The following is a 9,065-nucleotide window of genomic DNA, read 5'->3' as shown; positions in this document are numbered from 1 at the left end:
GGGTCAGTTGGTCCAGTGCTGGTTGAGGCTCTATTGATTATACAGTGCAAAAACATTAAATTCTTTAGAGTCTTCTTCTCTGCTCATGGGTATTAAATAAACTATGTACATTAAATCATAGAAAATGTTCTTTGTTCATTGGTATTACGCAGATGAACTTCCTATTTAACTATAATGAACGAGGGACCTTCTTCCAGAATTGTGAATTTCAAGGTGCTTCGGTCAAGGATACCATAGAGGGGGGCTCTACTTAATTAACCATTTCAGATCCCGGGTTCTTGGTATTAATCAAGCATTTGTGCTACTGTGGTTTCATCAATATTCGTGGACATCAAATTTTGTGGATTTAGTCAAAATTAAGAGTGGTCAGGTCCTTCCCCTTTCAAAGGGGTCTACAGATAGAGCAGAAATGTGAACAGCTTTAAATCCTATTTCCTTATAGCGTCGTTAACCTATCGGCGCGAGGCAAACACGAATTCTTTTGTGTTTACTTTAACTCGATACTTATTTATAAGTCAAAATTAACTAGTCTCTATAATACTCGTATTCGCGAGTTAAGGTACTGGACATCACAAGCCTTCATAATGTATAGCTTATGAAGCCGAAGTCATTTTTCGATTCATCTCTTTTATTAAGAAACAGAAGGCAGCTTGTAAAAATATAAACAAATTATGTAGCGCCGCACTAAGCGGTCTTTCAACTGTAATATGACTGCAACCCCAAGAGGGGAATAATAAATTATTCTGCTCTTGGGACAGTCGGGTTCGAGGGAGTAACCACCTGAGAATTCTACCTGATGGTCATAAAATAAGACAAAGATAATATTGATGAAAATATGATGTTTATTTATTTAAAATGAAATGACATGGACTGGTTCTTCCAGTTCTACAAAACAATGAAAAATATTTATGAAAAAATGAGATGAAAATAATCCTATGAATAATCTTGAAATTCAATAGATATTGTAACTTTATTTATTTAGAAGTTTTAACCTTAGGTAATTTTGATAGTAAGAATTTAGATAAGGATGGAAATTCAAATTTTAGTAGACCACAATGGCACCGAATGTGAATGTTATGGGAACTTAACTTTTAGGTTAATTTTGAGTTGTGCTCAAATAACTAAGTACCAAAAAAGATAAAAGGCTCAGAGTACGGGAAGGTTATCTAACCCTAGTAAAGCTGCAGAGCAGTGGGCGCTAGGAGAGCAGTCCGCCATCACCAAACACGAGTACACAACAGAAATGGTCCCCCAACCGTGAACTGTTAAAACCCATATAACGGGAAAAGAAATAGACTTTAAACCTATCAGATTTGTTTAAGATAAAGAGTTATGGAATTAAGGGCAATATGGACGTCTATATAAGCAAAGATATCAAAAAAACGTGGATATAACAATTGACGTTAACAAAATACTGTCCCTAGACTAAGTGTCAAATTAGTTAAATAATATCCTTAGACTTAATAATAACAATTGGAGGGCTCATTTAATACAGAAATGTAATGATTATAGGGATAAAATAATGAGTTTTTACCCCCCCTCCCTTAAGACAAAATTACTTTTATTTTGTCACATGAATCAAAAAGCATAAAACTCATTCAAAACAAAAATAATCACAATATCAATGATAAAAATAATAATTACAAAACTATGAATTAACAAATAATTATTAGAGAAAGGGTTTAACAATTAATGTCCATCTTTTGTTTTTAATTCTTACTTGTCTATTCGCATTTGCTTCCTCGTCGAATGACATCACCTCATCCCTATTTACTGTGGCATTTGTTTAATTAGCCTCTCTGGATCAAAAAGGGATTCCTCTCGCTCTCCTCTCGTATAGCTAACCTCTTCCTCCTTTTCCCCCTCTCTCAAATCTCCCTTTCCCCCCCATTGTCATCCTTCTCGGAAGAAGTGCCCTCCTGGATTATGAACTTTCTGTTACGAACATCAAAATTCACAGTTGGCCGTCAAGGTGTTTTTGGGCATGCATTGCAGAACATGTCTCCTTGCTTGGGACTTTATTTTAAAACATCTTTTACATGACTTACATTTGACTAATCTTCTGTGCTTTGTGGATGTCTATCCAATGGTCTAGAATCTGGCCATACCTGGCAAAGAATCCCCCCAGCGCATGCTTTACCGGACAGGTCATTCCCAAAAAGGCAATGGCGGCCCGCCCCCTTCAAACTCTTTCAACTCTTCCTGGATCCCCAAAGTGAAACAGTGTATACACTTAGTTTCATACAAATTAAATTTTTACATATAATTGAGTCAAAAACAGTTCAACTGTTTTAAAGTTCAAGTTTTACATAATCAGCAGTCATTTGTTGAAATTGCCATAGACGTTTCGATCTCTATGGCACTGAGAATGAATTTTACACTGTCTCGAATAAACGGTGCTTGGGTCTAAATTCTCACATTGTCGGAAATCCAAGGCAGATTATGCTTCGTTCCTCTCTCAATCACCCATACCAATTCGCTAAGGTCCTTTTCAACAGTTTCGCTTTGTTGTGCAAGCGAGGTTACAGTAATTCTACTTTTTAGCGATATATTGCCCGCAAATCCTTTTATGTCGTAAATGCAAAATAGTTTTAATTGTTTTTTGTTTGGTTATGACGATAAGGGTTTATAACAATGGTCATACATGATTTACTGGGGGCATCCATGGTTATGCAAATGAGGTTACAGTTATTCACTTTTAACGGCTAATTTATTAGACAATAAATTAAATGAATATTTGTGAGAAACGAGCAATTGTTATGAATGGGTCTATGGGTGATGGAGAGAGGGACAAGCTTAATAAGCCGTGGGTTTCCGATGATGAAATTTTCACAAAAATAAACATTTGTTTGTTTCGGTATTTGCGTTGGGATGACGGAGAGTTCGCTTATATGATATTCCAAATAATGAGTAATTGTCTCTGGATTAACGCGAGGCACTACTAATAGGCTGCTGTTGTTCATGGAATGCCTGTTCCCACTTTCACCTCCTTTTTCAAGCCTTTTGCAACAAAATGATTTTATGGTCATATCACATGTCAAGCACTGTAATTTAAAGAAGATCTTAAGGACGGACGAAACGTTCCTTAAAAATAGATAATTTTTTTAGAGTCTGTCATTGAATTGTTGCTACTTAAAATGTTTACTACAAAAAATTGAGGACCTTACCAGGGATTTCCAAAAAGTGGCTGGAACGTAATTGTTGACAAACCAATCGTGTAGAATCGTTCGTGATCGTGAGTGATCATTCATTTAACGTGATTGATCGTTCGTGTATCAAACTCAATCGTGTGCGTTTTTAATGTGCGAATTTTTAGAATCGTGTAATTTGTTTTTTAAGTTTTTATCGGAATGTTATTTCTAGAAAAGCATTTCCCTTGTTTGTTTTTCCTAATTCATTAAATAAAATCCAATAAAATGAAAAAGCGCAATTTTATAATAGAATGCAGAACGAACTAATTATCGCCCGTAAACAAGCAATATACTTAGTCGTGCAATATTAATTCTCATCCAATAGCGCGATCAATATTATGATAAACCGACTTAATTCTTACGCCTTTTTGAAAAATCGATTTAATTATTTTTTACTTCTTATTCTGGTCAAGATAATCTTGAAATCAATTCATTGAAAATAAATTTATTTTTTTTTTACAAAGAAATAAACATTTCTCAATGCTTACATAACTATTTACGAAATTTAACATGCACACGGCATGATTTTCGGGAGTTTTGATTATCTGTGTTCAACATCTCTTGAGCCTATTTGTAATTAATTTCAAATTTCTGCGAATAAAAAAGTTGAATAATTAGCAATTTTTATCAGACATTGAATCAATGGAAACATAGGGATAACATTTGTAATAATAATTTAAGTCATTACACCCTGCCATTTTGGTTGAATCTCCCCCACTTTCTGCATATCATATATCCAATTTACTCAAATTATACGACCCACATACATATACATCGTCTAGGAGAACGAACAAAATCCGTTTTTTTTGTTGGGGAATTACCTTAGAAATAATTATTTTTAATCTGAAATATTAAGTCTTGCATATATTTAGTTACAGAATAATCATTTTCCGTTTTTTTTTTAAAGTCTATGATATGATATTGATAATTCTTTGAAATCTTAAATAAGAATTACGTTTTATTTCGTTTTGAGAATATTGATTCCTAAATATCTTGAACTATTTTGAGTGAAGAAACGTGTGTTTGCGTTAACAATCGTGTAAACTGCGTGAGAATCGTGAACGTGAAAGATCGTTCGTGTAACAGGTTTAATCGTGCAATGTTGTGCAACGTGATCGTTCGTGTAAGTTGTAAAAATAACGTTCCAGCCATGTACCAGGGGTAGTTTTTTTTATATAAACCTTTTGGGAAGAAAAAAAATTTTCCAATTTCAAATATTTAAATGTGTTTTTTTAGCTCTTCTGAGCCAAGGCTTAAAGAGCTAACGCTATGGCCATTTGTGCGGTGTGCGGTATGCGTCGTGCGGTGTGCGTTAACTTTTTAGAATATGGGCCATAACTCAAGAACCCCTTGGCCAATCAGAGTCAAATTTGAAAAGGGGATCCTTGGCCTAAGGGCTACCATTTATACAAAAAAGGGTTGCGCCCTTAAACAAGGGGAGATAATCAGGAAAAAAAAACCCAAAAAATACTGTTTGCTAAAAAAATCTTCTCCAGAACCAGGGGAGATTTTCACCAAACTTACATACAAGGATCGGGATATGTTAAAGATTAAAAATTGTTCAAGGCATGACCCTGGGGAAAAGGGCGGGGGCCAAGGTCACTTTAAAGTTGACCTAAATTTACAATTAATGAAAATGTCTATATTTTGCTTACTATAAGGACTAGGATCATAAAATCTTGTAAGTTATGCATCTTAGGACTTCACATCATGTTAACTAAAAGTAGGCAGATGACCTTCTTTTAAAATTTCGCGGGTATTTGTTTTAAAATTGATTTAAGGATTTTTTGGGAAACTTTAAGGCCTATGATCATCAAACTTACTCAGTTGATGCATCTTGAGCCCTTGAAAAGTAAACTTAAAAGTAGGTCACCATGACCTACTTTTTAACTTTAAGACCTATCCTTTTTAAAACATTTTATCTCATTATTTCAGGCATTGAAAGGGTAAGAATCATAAAATTTTAAAGATGCTGCATCTTTGGACCTAAAAACATATTAATAAAAGGTAGGTCACTGTGACCTACTTTTAGAATTTTACAGGCATTTGTTTTAAAATTTGTTTAAAAGGCATATTTTGAATACCTTCAAACCTACGATCATCAAACTTGGTCAGGCGATGCATCTTGGGACTCTGAAAAGTCACAAAATGTAGGTCACGGTGACCTACTTTTGACATTTTATGGCTATATTTAAGTATCTTAGGTATTTATTGGCTTAGAATCATCAAACTTTGTGAGTTGATGCATCTTGGGTTTTCAGATAGTGATGACAAAAAATTAGGTCACAGTGACCTACTTTCAACATTTTATGGCTATATTTAAGTATCTTTTTATTATTGGTTTAGAATCATCAAACTTTGTCAGTTGATGCATCTTTGGTTTCCCAAATGTCGACCAAAAATAAGGTCACAGTGACCTACTTTTGACATTTTATGGCTATATTTAAATATTCCGTATTATTGGCTAAAATATAAACTTTGTCAGTTGATGCATCTTTGGTTTTCCAAAATGTTCATAAAAAGTAGGTCACAGTGACCTACTTTTGACATTTTAGGGGTATATTTATGACCCAGTACTAATTGGTTTAGAATCATCATACTTTGTCAGTTGATGCATCTTGGGTTTTCAGAGAATTTGCTAAAAAAAAGAGGTCATGGTGACCTACTTTTGAATATCTCAGGTATTTATTGGCTTAAAATTATTACACTTTGTCAGCAGATGCATCTTGGGACTCCAAAAATGTCAACCAAAATTTAGGTCACATGACCTACTTTTGACAATTTATGGCTATATTTAAGACCGGATTTTCCGGTACTTATTGGCACCCAAAAATTTTGTTGTTGATGCATCTTGGGTTTTTCAATTTTCCCCAAAAAAAAGGTCACGGTGACATTTTATGGCTTTATTTAAGATCTTAGGTTTTCATTGGCTTAGAATTATAAAACTTTGTCAGTTGATGCATTTGTTTTTTCCAAAGAATGTAGCCCAAAAAAGAGTCCTAATTGGCTAAAAATATAAATTTTGTCAGGTGATGCAACCTGGGTCTTAGAATACAAGTGATAGGTTGTATAATTTATCATAAGAGCGTTAAGGCCCTTGGGCCTCTTGTTTAAAAAACGTCTAGAATCTGGTTTAGAAATCAGAATGTTATGAAAATTTTAAATATTTTTAATACATTACGAAGATACACCTAACAGATTTTTGGGAACGTTGTTTGACCTTAAACTAGTGTTATACATATACACGTATATAAACCTACATTAAACTTTGAACAGTCGAAACTATGAATAAACGACAATATGTCAAAATGCTAACATATCTAGGTAAATTCGTATATTTTTTTTTTTCCGAATAATCTAAACTTTTTATGTAAAAATTCTACCCAAGGGCCCCCCTTTTCTGGGGTGATCATGATTTGTATAAACTTCAATCTAATCAGCCATAATGATCCCTTAAAAACAAGTTACAGCTTTTCTGGAAATTGTTAATACAAGATTTTTAAAAGTTTTGAACAAAATAAATCTACACTACCTAAGGACGCGTCCCCAGAATTATGACTTTTTTTGGCCTATTTGTATTTAAGAGGAAGATTTTGAAAAATACAAATAAATTTTAATAATTCTTAATTATCACAATATTAAAGAGGCTTGGGCATTCATTCTAATAAACCTGGATCCCTATCATTCAAAAGTGTTTATGCCAAGTTTGGCTGAAATTGGACCAGTGGTTCTTAAAGAGAAATGGAAATGTAAAAAAAAAATTTACAGACAGACAGTATGACAGATGCTGGACAAAAAGTATTGAAAGCTTACTTGAGAAAATAAGTTTCATTTATCTTCCGAAATTCATTTTAATCAATCCCCAGTGGAGAGATAATAAAAAATAATTGCAGCAAGCGAATATTCATACATAATATTCTTCATCTTTGACAAAAGGTAAAGTAGTGGTTTTATTGTCATGTTACACGCTTTCATTGATTGATATAAATTTGTAAAGTGAAACCTTTTCTTGAATAACGCCCTTGAACTTTGATAGTTAATGTGTTTTTTTAATTTTTCTTGGGTTTTTATAGCATGTCCACCAAAAAGTTGGTCAAATGTTATGGCTTTATTTAGGTATCATGGGTACTTACTGGCGTGGAATAATCAAACCTTGTGAGTTGATGCACTTTGGATTTTCCAAAAAAGTAGACAGAAAAGTAGGTCAAAGTGACAAAGGCTATAGGCATAGCAGGTGAGACCAATAGAATTTCTGACGTCAGCATAAATTTGCATATCGTTTACTTTACCAACTGTTGAATGAACCGCAATGCATTGTGGGCTGCTACTAGTACCCAGCTGTGTAGAAAATAAAAGGAAAATTGAATTTTTCCTTGGAAACTTATTTCTAATTCTTTTTTGAGGTTTGTGAAAGAAATGTTTAAAATGATGTATAATCTTTCAATTCTATGCTCACATTTACAAAATTTGCGCTATGAAGCCTTATATCAACTTATGAAACATCGGCCTATAAACATTGTTCAAAGAGACGTAGGTGCTATCGTGTCGATAAAACACTGAGTTTTTCTCCACGTGATATACGTGAACATAGTTTTAGCAGGTAGTACATATGTCCTTGGTTTTTGACTGCAGGAGAGGGTGTGCAATAATTATTTAACTCCACAATAGGGCAGGGAAGCGGAAATGAGTGATTTCACGAGATTTAAGAATTTCAGCCACTGGAGACAAACAAACCGCCACGTGATGAAGCGATGACCTTTTTTATTTTATACTTTCTAAAATTTTGTGACCGGTCACGGTAGCCTAGTGGTAGAGCGTTCGCTTCGTGATCGGGAGGCCCGGGTTCGATTCTCGATCGCGGCGCCGGTATACCTAAGACGTAAACAAAAGGGAGTGACTGTTCCTTCGCCAAGCTCTCGGCACAGAAGTGAAAGTCACGGGTCTTTCGGATATGACCTTAAAAAAGTAGGTCCCGTGTCACGGTAGGGTTGGCACGATAAAAAACCCCCACTGCTCAATGGCCTTGAGTGCCGAGTATAGGTTAAATTTGAAGCCCTTCACCGGCAAAAGGGACGTCTCCATATGAGTGAAAAATTCTAAGAGGGACGTTAAACAATATACAATCAATCAATCAATCTAAATTATGTGTCTGGAACCAAAAAAACTTCATCAAAAATCCGAGTTAGCAGTAAAAGCAGACCATATACTTAAATTTACGTTTATCCGGGAGCAATCACGTCCAGGAGAGGGTTCAAGCCAGTATGAAGATGGAGTTACCATGTCAGTGTAAGTACCCGTTCGGCATCAACAAATATACGCAATGCCATACAAATACTAATAGTATTTAAATTGTTTGACTGAAATTATATATAAACTTATTTGATTTAGATCACTTTAGGAGATAACTATACAGGACAAGTGTCAGCACAAGGCATCTCTACTACTCTATGGGTATGGTATAACATTTTCTGAAAGGCATATACGCATGTCTTATCTGTTTTTTTTATCTGAAAGTTAAAGGTTTTAAACTTTATAATATTCTATTTAGTAATAAGAATGTTAGCAAGACTGATGTGAGGGTTTCTTGGATTCAGCATCCAAAGCGAGCACCACCAAAGAAGACAACTACTATGGAGGAGCTATTTCCACCACCACCACATTTAGCGAAGTACAGGTATTCTTCAAATTATGTATAAAAAAGAACATTTGAACTGAAACAGACTTCACAAACACTGTTTCAAATGAATGCTATTGGGTATACTTTTGTTTGTTGGATTAGAGCCCAAAACACCATTTTCACGCTCAAAACTAAACAGCCAAAATGAGAAGACAGGCCCAAAATCGTATAAACACTTGTTTAAATGTGCATGTATG

The 9,065-nt window shown here is 34.5% G+C and overlaps 1 long non-coding RNA gene across 1 annotated transcript; it reads left to right on the top strand.

Annotated features, from left to right (window-relative positions):
• The first annotated feature begins 8,600 nt into the window (after positions 1–8,600).
• Positions 8,601–8,894, top strand: LOC134244794 (uncharacterized). The gene is made up of 2 exons (XR_009987289.1): positions 8,601–8,642; positions 8,740–8,894. It is a non-coding gene; the product is annotated as an uncharacterized LOC134244794 (long non-coding RNA).
• The last annotated feature ends 171 nt before the right edge of the window (positions 8,895–9,065 follow it).

Source organism: Saccostrea cucullata, unplaced genomic scaffold (assembly GCF_032062105.1).
Source record: "Saccostrea cucullata isolate Sc308-1 unplaced genomic scaffold, CSIRO_AGI_Scuc_v1 ctg12985, whole genome shotgun sequence".
Classification (NCBI taxonomy): Eukaryota; Metazoa; Mollusca; class Bivalvia; order Ostreida; family Ostreidae; genus Saccostrea; species Saccostrea cuccullata.
This window is presented reverse-complemented; position numbering and strand designations above follow the sequence as displayed.